We start from the raw sequence: 17,094 nt of genomic DNA, 5'->3' as shown, positions 1-17,094 counted from the left end.
GTATATGCGTACATAACATCATCAAGCCTCTGAGGGCATCCCATCATATCATCTCAGCCTCTGTGGGAGAAATCATAATTGTATACCAGCTGATCAGGTGGTGGTGCGTATATAACGCAATAACCTTTCCCCCATACCCCATATATATATATACTATACGCGTATATAACACCATATGGCCATGGGTCAATATACATGTATAAATGAATGCAATGCATAATGAAATAAGTCAATAAGATCTCTCTGAATGTCATGAGACCCATGAATAGACGATATGATAGTAGGACATATGGGGAATCAAGAACATAGGTAACCCTAGTACTTCTAGAAATAGAATCATTCGTAAAAGTGGCGTGCTTGCTTGTTTCGTTGTACCATATGGATCATGCCAAAAGGAAATAAGGGATAGCCTTAACATACCTTAATTCCATTGAGTCCTTAATACTTTCCAAGCAATTCTTCAAACAACTCAACGCAATCTATCATAGCATAAAGAGATTCAAAATCAGTGTTGAGTAAAGGCTAAGTCTGCAACTTAAACTAGCAGCTCGTTTATGCAAATTTGGGCAGCATATCCCCTGTAACAAGAGCATCCTCCAATAACATATACCAAAAACAATGACCAGAGAAATCCAGCAATACATAATTTTCAATAACAAGACACCATATAACAACAACAAGTCACAACTACTTCACGACGAGCGGCAAGCTCCGATTGAAACCCGTATACCCCATATCACTGCTTATAGACTTATTAACTTAACTTAACAGTATCATTAACATGATAATGAAGTCATTCATTAATGATTCCACCCTTATACCATATATTTATAACAAAGAAAATAATCCACAACTCCAACTATCCTCAATTAGCAACTTTATTCACTAGTTCATGTCTAGTCCATCCATATAACTTAATCAACATCAAGATAACTAGAAGCACATGAAAGAACATAATATAATTACCTCCTACAGTGGATTCAAGTCGAAATCCATGTTATATATAGCTTACTATAGCCCAACACAACCCAATCACTTCATACCCAAAACGACAACTATAATAGTGTCAAACACCCCGAAAATGTTACAATGAACGACTAATCCACCATTTCACCATTATGTGGTGTTTCTACACACAATTTCTCCTACAAAACTCCATTAAACAGTAGCAAACTAGACAGCCCAAAAGCAACACGAAACAGCCCACAAAATAGTCCACTACAAGTCAAATAACTCAAACTCACGGCTTCCGATCACCGTCCCCTGAATTCTAACTATTAGGAAATGAATTTATCAACCTTTATTGATATTTAAAAGCTTAAATACAGAAAGTAGGAATTTTCTTATCTATTAAATACATTTCAAAACTCAAACTACAAAGCAAAAGAGAGGCGATATAGCGATACTTACGTCGTAGGTATCGTTTTAATGTTATCGCTTCTTGATTTCGTGCTCGGCATGATAATCTTGTTTGAATCCCTTGTAGAGAGCTTAATGGTAAGGTTAGGGGTGTTATTTGGTCGTTGTCTCTGAAAAAATAGAGAAAGAGACGAGATAAGGGATGTAAATATCCCATTTGTTTAAAAGTCAAAAAGGTGCTACTTGGCACCCTCGCATTGTCCCTTCTTCAGACGCTTATATCGTTTTATCCGGAAGCCGTATGATAGAACGGTTAAGAGAGTTGGAAACTAAATTTCAAGACCTTAAATTTGGTATATAATATGTCCCAAAAAGACCCCATATAGCACACGAAATATATTGCTCAAAAAACTCCATTACAGGGCAAATCCTTAGTTGGTTTTTCCGCAACTTTAATCCAATTTTTTCCAAACTTTATATTTTCTATCCAAACATCATATATATCCATATTATGACTTTAAACTCATTTAAATCATTATTAACAAGTCTCATATTTATTACGTCACATTGGGACGCATAGGGTGTAACAATTTTATTGTTAGCCCATAGTAAGTGTCGAAGTCGACCCCTCGTCACTACTTCTTCAAGGTTAGACTATATACTTACTGGGTACATGTTGTTTATGTACTCATGCTATACTTCTGCACTAACCGTGCAGGATCTGAGTCAGGTGCATCTGGTTATCATCCCGGCGCGCACTCCTAAGACTCCGAGACTTTGTGGTGAGCTGCCTTCCGAGCCCGTTCTGCAGCACCTGAAGTCTTTCTTTTGCTTTTATTTTCTGTCTATTTCACTTCAGACAGTAGTGTAGTATTTTTATATATTCTACTAGCAACACATACACTTGTGACACCAGGTCTTGGAGATTATGCTAGTAGACATTTGTTGATTTTTGAGTAATTACTTCATCCCATTTGCTTTTAAAGTTGTTTACTTTCTCATTTTATTAACTTTTTCACTTCTTGTTTATTGAATAATTAAAAATCAACTATTTCAAATTCCTAAAAGAAAAGATCACATGGTTAGTTCACGGTTGGCTTGCCTAGTGGTAATGTTAGGCGCCATCATGGCCTATAGGAGAAATTGGGTCTGACAACAAATCCTCTCGCTAGACACCACGTGTCCAAAGAATGCCATTGAACTAAGCCAAAACTCACACTTGGAGAATTTAGCATATAATTTCTTCTCCCTCAGCCTCTGTAGTACAATCCTCAAATGTTGTGCATACTCCTCCTATCTACGTGAGTACACCAGGATATCATTAATAAATACTACTACAAACAAATCAAGATATGGCAGGAATACACTGTTCATCAGATGCATGAATGTTGCTGGGGTGTTGGTCAGCCCAAAAGACATCATAAGGAACTCATAGTGACCATAGCGGGTCCTGAATGCAGTCTTTAGAATATCCGAGTCCCGAATCTTCAACTGATGATACCCAGACCTCAAATCAATCTTGGAGAATACCCTAGCTCCCTGAAGTTGGTCAAATAAATCATCAATGTGCGGCAGAGGATACTTGTTTTTGATTGTAACTTTATTCAACTACATGTAGTCAATGCATATTCACAAGTACCATCTTTCTTCTTCACAAACAGAACCGGTGCACCCCAAGGGGACACGCTAGGCCTAATAAACCTCTTATCAAGAAGTTCATGAAGTTGTTCTTTCAGTTCCTTCAACTCAGCTGGTGACATACGATACGGAGGAATAGAAATGGGCTGAGTGCCCGGCACCAAGTCAATACCAAAATCAATATCCATGTTGGGTGGCATGCCCGACAGATCTGCAGGAAATACATCCGGAAAGTCTCGCACTACCGGAATAAAATTAATAGTAGGAGTGACAACATCAACATCTCTCACAAAGGCCAAATATGATAAACACCCCTTCCCAACCATTTGTTGGGCCTTCAAATAAGAAATTACCCTACTAGGAACATAATCTGGAGAACCTCTCCACTCGATCCTTGGCAACCCCGGCATCGCCAACGTCACGGTCTTAGCATGACATTCCAGAATAACATGATATGGCGACAACTAATCCATACCCAAGATCACATCGAAATCGACCATACTAAGCAATAAAAGATCAACTCTGGTATCCAATCACCTAATAGACACTACACACAACCGATACACACGGTCTACAATAATAGTATCGCCCACCGACGTAGATACATGAACAGGCTAGACTAAGGACCCACGGGATATATCCAAATAACGAGCAAAATAGGAATAGCATCTCTGTGGCACACTGAAACAATAACTATAATTACTGTGTCTAAGGCAACGACATCTGGCCTGGCAGGAATAACATAGAATCTACCTCCCCCTCTAGGGCAACCTCTAGCTTCATGTGCCCTACCCCGTTTTGGCTGGGCGGGTGGTCAAATAACTGGTGCGGGAGTCGCAACCTGACTCCCCTGCTGAACTGGACCTCGTGAAAGGCGGGGACAATGTCTCTTCATATGACCCAAATATCCACACTCAAAACAACCCTTCTCTGACAATCGGCAAGTACTGAGGTGGACCTCGAGAACCAGAATAACTACCAGAAGAACCTGGTATAGATGAACCCTGAACTGATAGTGCACGAGATTAACTCTGAGGTGGAAGTGCACTAAGAGAAGACTAATTTGGTCGATCACTGTATGAACCATGGCTAGCTGATGCTCCACTATAAGCTGAACGAGCCATTTGAGCGGGCCTATAAGGTCGACCCCTGCTGTGATAGGATTGTCCCCTAAAAGAACACCGTTGGAATTACCCGGACCATGAGACCTTTTGGCCTCCCTCTCCTCACGCTCCTGAGTATGGACCATTTCTAGCCATCGAGCACTGTCAACCACCTCATCGAACTTAACACCTACTCTATTTTCCAAAGTCATGATGAAGCAAAACTGTTGGTTGAGGCCATTGATGAACCTCCTAATCTTTTCCCTCTCTGTGGGAACCAACCAAATTGCATGATGAGCGAAGTTTGAAAACCTCATCTTATACTGGATAACAAACATGTCTTCTTGACGAAGCTGTTCGAACTGCTGCGCAGTTCCTCTCTACGGGTCTGTGGCACAAACTTCTCCAAAAAGAGAATGGAGAATTCATGCCATGAAAGTGGTGCTGCACCAACTTGTCTACTCTTCTCATAAGTCTTCCACCATATGAAGTCTGCCCTGATCGGGTGAAAAGTAGTAAATGAGACCCTACTGGTATCCAGAATACCCTTTGTGTGAAGAATCCACTGGCATCGGTCCAAGAAATCATGTGCATCCTCTGACTCAGCTCTACTGAATGATGGAGGCTTGAGCCTCTCTAATCTCTCTAGTCTCCTCTGCTCATCATCATTCATAATAGGACCCACCTGGGCCTGAGCAACTACAGCCGGCTGGACTGGTAATACCCCCGGTATCTGGAGTTCCTGCACTACCTACTCTAGAGTACGGGCGATGGGGGTATGAGTGCCTCGCCCGGCCTGAGAAGTGGCTAGTGCGGCCTGAGCCGAAACCACCTGAGCAAGGCCGATGCAAATTGTTAATATCTGGGCCAAAGCCTCCTGAAGGCCTGGAATCATAATAGGCATAGATGGTGCCTGAGCTGGTCCCATCGGCTCAACTATATCTGGAGTCTGCTCCTGTGTTGGAGCAACTGGTGGGTCTATAGGTGATGCTCTAGCTGCTGTGCTAGCTGCACCTTGGCCTCTACCATGACCCTAGCCTCTACCACTGTAATGACCCGACTTATTGTTTTGCTTTCTAGAACCACGTTCCTCTAAATAAGACTCCATGTATGTGCTTTTACTATTTTATGACTTGCGGGAATGGTTAGTTCGGGATTTGGAAGGATTCAGGTTGAAATCGGAACACTTGATTCCTTAAGGGTGGCAAAAAGGGCTAAGTATGACTTTGGTCAAAATTTTGAGCAAATGACCTCGGAACAAGAATTTGACGATTTCTATAGGTTTGTATGATAATTTTGAAATTGGGCATATGTTCGGATCGGGGTTTGGATGGCCCGTGAGCGTTTTGGCGCTTAATATTGATAGTTGGCACCTTGAAGGTTTCAAAGTTCATTAAATTTGGTTTGGAGTAGGTTTTGATGTTATCGAGGTTTGTTTGGGATTCTGAGCCCGGGAATAGTTCCGTATGGTGATTAAAGACTTGCACACAAAATTTAGTGTCATTCTAAGTAGTTTAAGTACGTTTCGGTGCGTTCGGAGTAAGTTGGAAGAACTTGAAGTTCATAAGTTGATTCGAATTGGTTTGGGGTGTGATTCTTAGTTTTGATGTTGTTTTATGCGTTTCTAGAATTCGAGCGAGTTCGTTTTATGATTTCAAACTTGTTGGTATCTTTGGGCGGGCCCCAGAGGGGCTCGGGTGTTAATCGGACTAGGCACGAACCAAGTTTGGACTTAGGAGCAATGGCTGAAGCTTCCAGCTTATGGTGTAATCACACCTATGCATGGCTAGCCGCAGGTGCGAGCTCGCAGAAGTGAGCCAATAGTCGCATAAGCGGTCGACCATCCGCATGTGCGATAATTGTTGTAGGCAGAACCTTCATTTAAGTCGAGACTTAAGCATTTTGGGTTCATTTATTGCACTTCTTGGGGCGATTTTGGAGCTGGTTAGAGAGGGGTTTTCACTAGCTATTTGAGGTAAGTAATTTGTATCTAATGTAAGTTAAATACATAGTTTATGAGTAGATTTTAACATGTAAATTGGTGAAAATTATGGGTTTAGATGAAAAACCTAGGTTTTGATAAAAAAAAATGAGATTTTGAGTTCGTGAGGTTATGGGTAACGACTTTCTTCAAAAAAATTCAAAATCCGAGCACGTGGTCTCGGGTATGAATTTTAGGGACCTTCCAATTTGGGTTGGGTAATTACTTAAATAGTTAAATCATGAAAGTTTGAACATGTATTGATTAATTTATACAACATTTGTCTAGTTTAGGATTGTTCGGCACCGGATTGAGGCTTTAGAGTGAATTTGAGGCTGGAAAGTGAGCTTTGAGATGAGGTAAGTCTCTTGTCTAATCTTGTAAGAGAGAATTTACCCCATAGGTAATTTAAATTAATAATTGCTTCTAATTGTGGGGGCTACGTACGCACGTGGTGATGAGAGTCCGTGCGTAACTACTATTTATGCTTATGTACGGGTAGTTTAGGACTCAAATCATGAATTACTTGTAATGTTTGCAACCTACTTGTTAATTTAAAGTTCTTAGATCATTACTAGAACTTGTTAGAGGAAATGTAAAAGACCAAATTTCACTTGCTTGAATTTTGAGTGGATTACTTGACCGTTAAAAGGAAATTTCACTACATTGTGTATTAATTTTGAAATAACGCTTAAGCCAAATGCTTATAAAGTATTTTCACTTCTTGTGGAGTGGGCCGAACGACTCGGCAGTAGAATAGATGCATCTATGGTTCCTGCCGTTCGACAATTCACAATATATATATATATATATATATATATATATATATATATATATATATATATATTATTGTGTTTTGGATCGGGTCGTACGACCTCGGCATAAATCGGGCGTAATAATGCTTGGAGCCTAATTATACTTGTAGCATTTTATTGGCTTGAGAGGTTAAAATCATTAAATGATGGAAATTGTATTGGGATTTACTATTAGTGAAAGAATTGTTTATTTACTGCTTGTTATTGAATTTTCATTATCATTTACATAGTTCATGCTTATTTAGAATTTCGGTATTTTATTGTTGTCCCATAGTAAGTGTCGAAATCGACCCCTCGTCACTACTTATTCGAGGTTAGACTAGATACTTACTGGGTACAAGTTATTTATGTACTCACGCTACACTTCTGCACTAACCGTGCAGGATTTGAGGCAGGTGCATCTGGTTATCATCCCGGCGCGCACTCCTGATACTCCAAGACTTTGTGGTGAGCTGCCTTCCGAGCCCATTCTGCAGCACCCGAAGTCTTTCTTTTGCATTTACCTTCTGTCTATTTTATTTCAGATAGTAGTTTAGTACTTTTGTATATTCTACTTGTAGCTCATACACTTGTGACACCAGGTCTTGAAAATTATGCTAGTAGACACGTGATGATTTTTGGATTATTTACTTCATTTTATTTTGCTCTTAAAATTGTTTATTTCTCATTTTATTAAAAAAATTCACTTCTTATTTATTCAATAATTAAAAATCCACTATTTCTAAATTGTTAAAAGAAACAATCACATGGTTAGTTCACTATTAGCTTGCCTAGCGGTAACGTTGGGCATCATCACGGCCTATAGGAGAAATTGGGTCGTGACAACCACGGCCCCGGCCTCTCGTGGCCCTAACTGGTGGTATTGGTGGTCGTTCACCCGATTCGGTAGCACGTGTCCTCACCATCTATGAGAGAATAGAATAACAGAGATTTAGTTCCTGGAATCAACAAGTCGCACGACCAGAATACAAGAAAGTGAAATTTTTCTAAGGGTTCTGCAGCCTCTCGAAGATAAGTACAGACGTCTCCATACCGATCCGCAAGATTCTACTAAACCTGCTCATGACTCATGAGACTTATGTAACCTAGACTCTGATACCAACTTGTCACGAGCCAAAATTCAGCCTTGAAATAAATGAAAAAGGCAACTCCATGCCCTGAGAAGTCCATCCCAAATGTAAATAAATTAGGCAACTCTATGCCCTAGGAAGTCCATCCCAAATATAAATAAATAAGGCAACTCCATGCCCTGGGAACTCCATCCCAAGTGTGAATATATGTGTCAACTCCATGCCCAGGGAACTCCATCCCAAATATAATATCCATTGCGCTCACTATGTGGGGTGCACACTCCGGAGGGGCTCCTTCTGCCCAGGCACTATAATAAGCAAGGTCCAGGCATAAACTCAATAAAACATACTGCGGTGTGTAGCCCGATCCCATAAATATAACTCATAATCAGGCCCTCGACCTCACTCAGTCATTAACCTCTCCAGTCTCTCTGGCTCACAATGTCATCAGCTCGACATAATGATATGATGTAATATCAATGAATAGCAACAGAGACTGAGATATGATATACAAATAATACATGTGACTGAGTACAAATTACATTTTTTTAAACAATTAATTTAACATCAATATGACCTATGTGGGTCCCAAAATATCGGTACATGGCCTAAGCCTGATTTTCAACATGCTTCTCAGCTCAATTTCTTTAACACATGAAAGTACATGGATAATGCCAAGATTATTTGAATGCACAATTCAATGGAATAAATTACGTCATAATTTCTACGGTGCACGCCCACACGCCCATCACCTAGCATGTATGTCACCTCCAAACAAATCATATAACACGTAATACATGAATTTATACCCTCAGAACCAAGTTTAGAAGAGTTACTTACCTCAAACCGTGCAATTACTTATTCCAATAAGCCTTTCCCCCTTGAATTGGCCTCTGAACATCTCGTATCTAGTCACAAATAATTCGATACAGTCAACACAAATTTTAGGAATCAATTCCATATGAAAATACTAACATTTCCAATTAAAATCCGAAATTCATTTCAAAATTTAATAGTGGGGCCCACATCTTAGAACCCGACAAAAGTTATAAAGTATGAACGCTCATTCAACCACGAGTCCAACCATACCAAATTTACCAAATTCCGACATCAACTCGACTTCCAAATCCTCAAATCTTACTTTCAAATCCCTAGGCCCAATTTCTCGAATTACACCTCAAAAACATATAATCTAGTCGGAATATTCGATGATAATTTAATATTATTGACTAACAATGATTACATGTGACTTACCTCAAGTTTTCTCGTAAATTCTCGCTCATAAATCGCCCCCAACCGTGCTTGAAAGGTCCAAAATGACCAAAATGTCATACTCTTCTGTTTTTGTAGCCTGTCCGGTGTTTTCTCTTCTGCGGAACATTTAACCCCATCTGCGGTTCCACTTTTGCGGAAAATCTACTGCTACTACGATTTTCCAAGGCACCACTACCTCCCACTTCTGCGATTGTGCTTCCACTACTGCGGACTCGTTTCTGCGGTCACCAGCGCACCTACGATTCCTTGACCGCCTATGCGATCACGCAGATGCGGATTTCGCTCCCCCCCCCCCCCGCACCTGCGGCCACTGCTCCACTCTCCCTTTTCCGCTTCTGCGCTGCCATGCTCGCTTCTGCGAGCTCGCACCTGCGAGCCAAATTCTGCAGGTGCGATTGTATCAGAAGGAAGAATTTTCCAGCTTTGTTCTAAGTCCAATTTTCGATCCGTTAATCATCCAAACTTCACCCGAAGACCCCGAGACCTTAACCAAAAATACCAACAAGTCCTAAAATATCTTACAAACTTAGTCGAGGCCTTAAATCACATCAAACAACGCAAAAAAATATGAATCGCACCCCAATTCAAACTTAACGAAAACTAACGAATTCCAACTTCTACATTTAATGCCGAAACGTATCAAATCAAGTCTAATTGACCTCAAATGTTTCACACAAGTCATAAATGATATAACGGACCTATTCCAATTTCTATAATCGGATTTCGACCCCGATATCAAAAAGTCAACTCCCGGTCAAACTTTCAATTTGCTATTTTTGTCATTTCAAGCCAAATTTAACTACGAACCTCAAAATAAATATCCAGATACATTCCTAAGTCCTAAATTACCATACAGAGATATTGGAACCATGACTCCTATTATTGGTGAGCGATCTCCTCTACACGTTATCTTTGGGCGTTTTACTCTCTTTCAAAGAGATGACTATTCAAACCTCAGAGTATTCGGATGCACGTGCTTTGTTAAAATGCCATCTCCTGCACAAGACAAACTGAGCCCTACATCTCACTCTATGTGTTTTCTTGAGTGAGGTTGGGGTACCCCTCTCTCAAAAGGGCTACAAGTGTTAATGATCCTTCTACACGACGATTCCACCTTTCTCGACATGTCACCTTTTTCGAACATGTGCCTTACTACGGAGCTCGGGGCTTTTAGATTCCCTGTGATGGTGGGCCATTATGTTCCCTTGTCTCCCCTTAGAGGGGAGGGGTGGAACTATTGAGGAGTTTATGTGAGACAGCATCAGAATTCTCCGAGAGAGAAAGGTTCTAACAAGTACAAAATACCACACCTTAGTAACGAGATGTTAGCAGCGGGATGCGAGCTTCCGATTCAATTGAAATGTCCTCCAGAATTGCTAGAAGAAGTTTTGAATTATTTGAGTTAAAGTTATATTCTTAGTTTCAGTAATGACTATTCGAGTGGGTTAAGGTTGATGAAGTGATTTTAATTGCTTAATTTCTTTTTCCAAATGTACTCTACTTTAATGGAAACTCAAGCTAATTTGAGAAATTTTTATTGATGATTCAGATATAGTCATTCTTATTGAGCTAAATCATTCTTATGAATAAGCATACGATGATTATATAAAGATGTTTCTAAATAATCCAACCAACAACGACAATAAATGACTCCAACCAACAAAAAAGTCATATGATTAGCTTAATAAAATCTGGGAAGATAAATTTTCAGCATAATTCTAACTACTTTTTGTTGTTCTTCTTCTTCAAAGGCTCATTCTCCTCCTTCAATGAATTTGTTTAAATCAAAACCAGTGCCTGCAATATTAAAGTCTAAATCTTGACCAGCCATTTCTTTTGACTCTTCTAATGAATCTTCAACATTTTTTGGGGAGTGATCAACTCTCTTGATTGAGTTTTTAATAATGTTAAACACAATCATCAAGCTTATATAATAAGTCTTCAATCTTTTCGAATGAGTCTTCAACTTTACTGTTCATAGAGTGCTCTTGAACTGTTTTGATTGAGTCTTCAAATTTTAAAATTCATGGAGTCTTAATCATTCCTCTCATATTGCCTCTCCAATTTTATTTTACAAAAATAATTACATGAATTGTAGGAGATGATATAATCATCAAGTTTTATACTAACAAGTACTCCATAGCTGAAGAGTAAATACACAGACGCATTATGGACTACTAGAGAAGTGGAAACGTAAATTTGATCATATGGAAGAATTCAATTGTATTGTAAATAACCACTCCTAACACATACTCCAACGCTATTTACTCCGAGGGCAATGTAGGAAAAAAAATAATTAATCCATTCTGGAAATATGGAAAAATCACTTATTTTGGACCACAAAAAGATAGCCAAAAAATCACTTATTGTGGACCGGCGAGAGTAATGATATACTCCCTCCGTCTCATATTAACAGTCGTGGTTACTAAAAATAGTTGTCTCGAATTATTTGTCATTTTAGAAGTTCAAGACAAAATTGATTGTTTTGTTTTTCTTTTTAACCCTTAGTAATAATTATTTTTGAAGATGGAAATAAAATATAAATAGAATAAATATTCGAGGAAGAGAGATTATATCTTAAGACATAAATAAGGATAGAATAATCCAATATCTTTCCTAATTAATATTTATTAAGGGGCGTGTAAAAGAGAAACACGACACATAATATGGGACAGACGGTGTATTTCTTTGCTACAATGTAATTAAAATATAAATTCCAAGTTACATACTTGATTGGATAATTATAATTACATAGTTAAATAAATATTATTTTAGATCAATCTATCGAAATATATTAAATAATTATAAATTAATAAATAGTATCTTAAAAGTAGTAAGTATCTTTCAAATAAAATATATTATTACTTAAATAAATTAATCAAAATTATAATAATAATTTAATTTTTTTACTAACTCATTAATATGTGATTAATATATTTATATATAAGAGATGCTAGATATTATATAAAACCAGGTGCTTGAATTATATTTTTTAAAAATAAAACTGTTAAATAATGATATATTAATAACTAATATCAAAACAATTATTGATATCTTGAATATCTTTCAAATAAATAATATCTTAACTTAAAATAATTAATAAAAGTTTCAACTATGAATTTAAAAATTTTACCAACTCATATGAAGAAAATATGAAATTTATGATTTGTTGAACTTTTAAAATAACAAAAAGATAAATATGAGTTTAAAAGGTATTTTCTTTAATAATTATGTTATACTAATGAATAAAAAAGAAAGCTACTAAAATACGAAATTGTGTTTAACAACTAAGGAAAAAAAAAAAGCAAAATATGAGAAGTTGCAAAATTATATGGAAGCACACCATAAGCAATGTCACGACCCAATTCCCACTATAGGCCGTGATGGCGTCCAACATCGGTGCTAGAAAAGCCAATTGTGAACTATCTATATAATTATTTATTTTAATATTTTTAAAGTAATTGATTTTATTTAATAAGAGAACGATTAATAGATGATTGTAGTAATGTACAACATAAAATAACGAAAGAGTAATAGTGAATTTAATACTCAAAACCATATAATATCTACTAGCATATTTTCAAAATTCGGTATCACAAGTGCATGAACAAACTAGTAGAATATACAAAACCTCTTATACTATTGTCCGGAGTAAGATAGACAGAAAAATAAATACAATAAGAAGAGACTCTGGGTGCTGCAGAACGGGCATAGAAAGCAGCTCGCCGCTAAGTCTCCGGGTAGCGGGGGTACGTGCCTCTATGGCCGCCAGATGCACCTACCTCATATCCTGTACGATTAATGCAGAAGTGTAGCGTGAGTACATAAACAACATCTACCCAGTAAGTATCTAGTCTAACCTCGAAAAAGTAGTGACGAGGGGTCGACATCGACACTCAGTAAGGGTCAATAAATAAAGTACAGAAATTATAAATAGGCACGAAATACATCAGTAATAACGCAATAATGAACAATAAATAAGTGGTTCTTTAACTAGATATCAATTTGAATCTCCAACTATCACCTAATAACTTCAACAAATAAGAACCATCAAGTAATTATAAATTCTCAAGTTATGGAAGAAATATCAAGTATAATCGGACTTCGAGCAATATCACGTACGATTTATGCCGAGGTCGTACGGCCCAATCCAGAATAGCGTGTACACTCCCGAGGGTCGATCGACGCGAACCATAGATGCATCTATTATACTGCCGAGGCGTTCGGCCCGATCCACATGAAGAGAGAATACTCGACGAACTCCGATTAACGGCTACTACATAAGATAATACTCAAGGAAGGTATAATTTCCACCAACAGTCAAGTAAGCCGCCAAAACTCAAAGTAGTGAAGCTCGGTCTTTACAAATCTTTTATCCAATCTTCAAATATAATTTAAGTAATTAAACTAACAAGTTGGGCACAAATAATATAAGAAATACATGATAGAGTCCTAAAACTACCCGTACATAAGCATGATTTTAGCTAAATGTGGACTCTAGTCATATCATGCGCACGTAGCACCCACAATTATAAGCAAACAATCAGTTATAGCACCTACAAGGATAATTCCCTACAAGGTTAGGCAAGAGACTTACCTCATTTTCAAATCCTCTTCCTGGTCCACAATTCACACTAAAGCCTCAAATCGGTGTCATGCAATCCGAAACTAGCCAAATATTATATAAATTAATCAATATATGCTCAAAAGTCTATAATTTAACTATTAGAGTAATTACCCAACCCAAATTGAAAGATTTCTGAAATTCACCCCCGGGTCCACGTTCCCGGATTTCGAAAATTTTATAAATAAAAGTTACCCATAACCTCACGAACACAAATATATAATTTCTACTCAATTCTATAATTATTTTCTTGGTTTCATCCCATTTTTATTAAAACCTAGGTTTTTCAACTAAATTATATAATTTCCACAATTTATATGTTAAAATATACTCATAATCTATGTATTAAACTCATATTGGGTAGGAATTACTTACCTTCAATAACTAGGTGAAATCTCCTCTCCACGAAGCTCCAAAATCGGCCAACGGAAATGAAAATGAGATAAAATGGCCTAAGTCCCATTTTTAAAACAAGTATCTGCCCAGGCATTCATTCTTCGCGATCGCGAAGACCAACAGTGTGCCACCCCCGGGCCCAATTTCTTCTACGCGAATGCGGACACATGCATGCAAACACGAAGGACAATGGCCCAAAGCATCGCGATCGCGAGCTTCTCCTCGCGAACGCGTAACACAAAACCTCCCAAAGTCCCATTCCTTCATTGCGTACGCGAGGCAATCTCCATGTTCGTGAAGAAGGAAACCAGAACCAGCAAGTGAAGCAGTTTTGGATTAGTTCCGGGCGGTCTAAAACACACCCGAGCCACCCGGGACCCCATCCAACTGCACCAACAAGTCCCTAAATATAATACGGGCCTGCAAAAACCCTCGAAACACGTGAAACAACGTCACAACTAAGAATCGCACACAAAAACTAAATTGAATCAAAGTATGAACTTCAAGCTTTTCAACTTACTCCAAACACGCCGAATCATACTTAGACTACTCAGAATGACACCAAATTTTGCGTACAAGTCATAAATCACCATACAGAACTATTCCCATATTAAGAATCCCAAACGGACCTCGATAACATCAAATTCTACTCCAAACCAAATTTAAAGAACTTGAAAACCTTCAATGCAAACTTTCAACATTAAGAGATGAAACGCTCCCGGATTATCTGAAACCCGATCCTAACACATATCCAAGTCCAAAATTATCATACGAACCTATTGGAACTGTCAAATCCTGGTTCCGAGTTCGTTTACTAAAAATGTTGACTAAAGTCAAACTTGGTCATCTTAGGCCACTATTAAGGAAACAAGTGTTCTGATTTCTACCCAAACCCTTCCAAACCCAAGTCAATCATCCCCGCAAGTCATCAAATAGTAAATGCATCTATGGGAAGTCTTAATTAGGGGAATAAGGATCTAGAAAGCAAAATGGCCGATCGGGTCGTTACATTCTCCTCCTCTTAAACAAACGTTTGTCCTTGAACGGGTCTAGAATCATACCTAAAGTGCTGAATAGGTGTGGATATCTGCTCCGCATGTCCTCCTCGGTCTCTCAAGTCGTCTCCTCGACTGGTTGACCCCTCCACTGGACCTTTATCGCAGAAATATTTTTAGACCTTAACTGGCAAATTTGCCTGTCAACAATGGCAACTGGCTCCTCCTTATAACCCAAGCTCTCATCTAGCTAAACCGTGTTGTAGTCTAACATATGCGACCTGTCGGCATGATATTTTCGGAGCATAGTCACGTGAAAACCGGATGAACTCTCGAAAGACTGGGAGGCAAAGAAATCTCATAAGCAACCTCCCCAACTCGCCTCAACACCTCAAATGGGCCAATAAACCTCGGGATCTACTTGCCCTTCTTCCCTAAATGATAAATCACGTGCCTTCTGATACGCGTAACTCTTCTTTCTGGACTGTGTTGTGCTAAGTCTCCCCTGAATCAACTTTACCTTATCCAAGGTATCATTTACTAAGTTAGTGCCATATAACCTAGCCTCGCCGGGCTCAAACTTTCCAATGGGAAAATGATATCGCCTACCATATAAAGCCTCAAACGGAGCCATCTCAATGCTGGACTGATAACTGTTGTTATAAGCAAACTCGACCAAAGGCAATAATCGACCCCACTGCCCTCCGATCCAGGATCTGAACCGTCCGCTCCGACTTCCCGTCGGTCTGCAGATGAAAGGATGTGATGATCTCTACCCGAGTACCCAACTCGCTCTGTACTGCTCTCCAGAAATGCGAAGTGAACTGAGGGCCTCTATCTGAAATGATAGAAACAGGCACACTATGCAACCAGACAACCTCCTGAATGTAAATCTGGGCCAACCTCTATGACAATTACGTAGTCATCACTGGAATAAAGTGTGCCAATTTGGTCACATGCCAACCTCTCGGCAATGACCCAAACAACATCAAACTTCCTCAACGTCCGCGGCAACCCAACAATGAAATCCATAGTAGTGCGCTCCCATTTCCGCTCCGATATAACTATCTGCTGAAGTAGGACACCTGGCCTCTGGTGCTCATACTTAACCTGCTGGCAATTTAGGCATCTCGCTACATACTCAACTATGTCCTTCTTCATCTGCCGCCACCAATAATGCTATCTCAGGTCGCGATACATCTTTATAGCACTTGGATGAATAGAATACTGGGAACTATGTACCTCCTCTAGAATCGTCTCCCTCTATCCATCATCATTAGGAACACATAGGCGACCCTGGAGTCGCAAAACACCATTCTCATGATAGTTGAAATACAAGAGTGGGTGAATTGTAACCAAATTAAAAACTTAGTCTACTCAGGAGAGAATTAGTCGACTTCACTATATCAGCATGTTTGATTTGCAGTTGAAATAAATTGCATGGAATTTAAAAAACAGAGAACACGTGAGTTTTATATTGGTTTAGTACCGTTGTGATACCAATATCCACTCCCCTTGGGTCACAAGAGTTCTCTTAGATCTTCAATAGTTCGTTACAGCAGTAGTGGTTTTTGGATCATTTACCACCAACGATTTTCAGCAATAATATTTTTCAAACTTGACACAACTCTTATTTTGTTTCCTCACACTTTCTATCTTTTGAGACACTTTTAAACTCAGGAATACAGTGTTTGTGCTAAGAACTAGAAAGGCATAGAAACAGTGATAAGTTGGGTGATCGATTTCTTGAGCCTGTCAGTCTTCTTATACGATAGTCTTGAGATCATGTGACCTCCTTCTATTTGAGCTTGCCGTTTTAGATTGACCCTTGATTGAAG

The sequence above is a fragment of the Nicotiana tabacum genome, chromosome 19 (genome assembly GCF_000715075.1).
Source record: "Nicotiana tabacum cultivar K326 chromosome 19, ASM71507v2, whole genome shotgun sequence".
NCBI classification, from domain to species: domain Eukaryota; kingdom Viridiplantae; phylum Streptophyta; class Magnoliopsida; order Solanales; family Solanaceae; genus Nicotiana; species Nicotiana tabacum.
The sequence above is the reverse complement of the archived record's forward strand: the minus strand, read 5'-3'. Positions refer to the sequence as shown.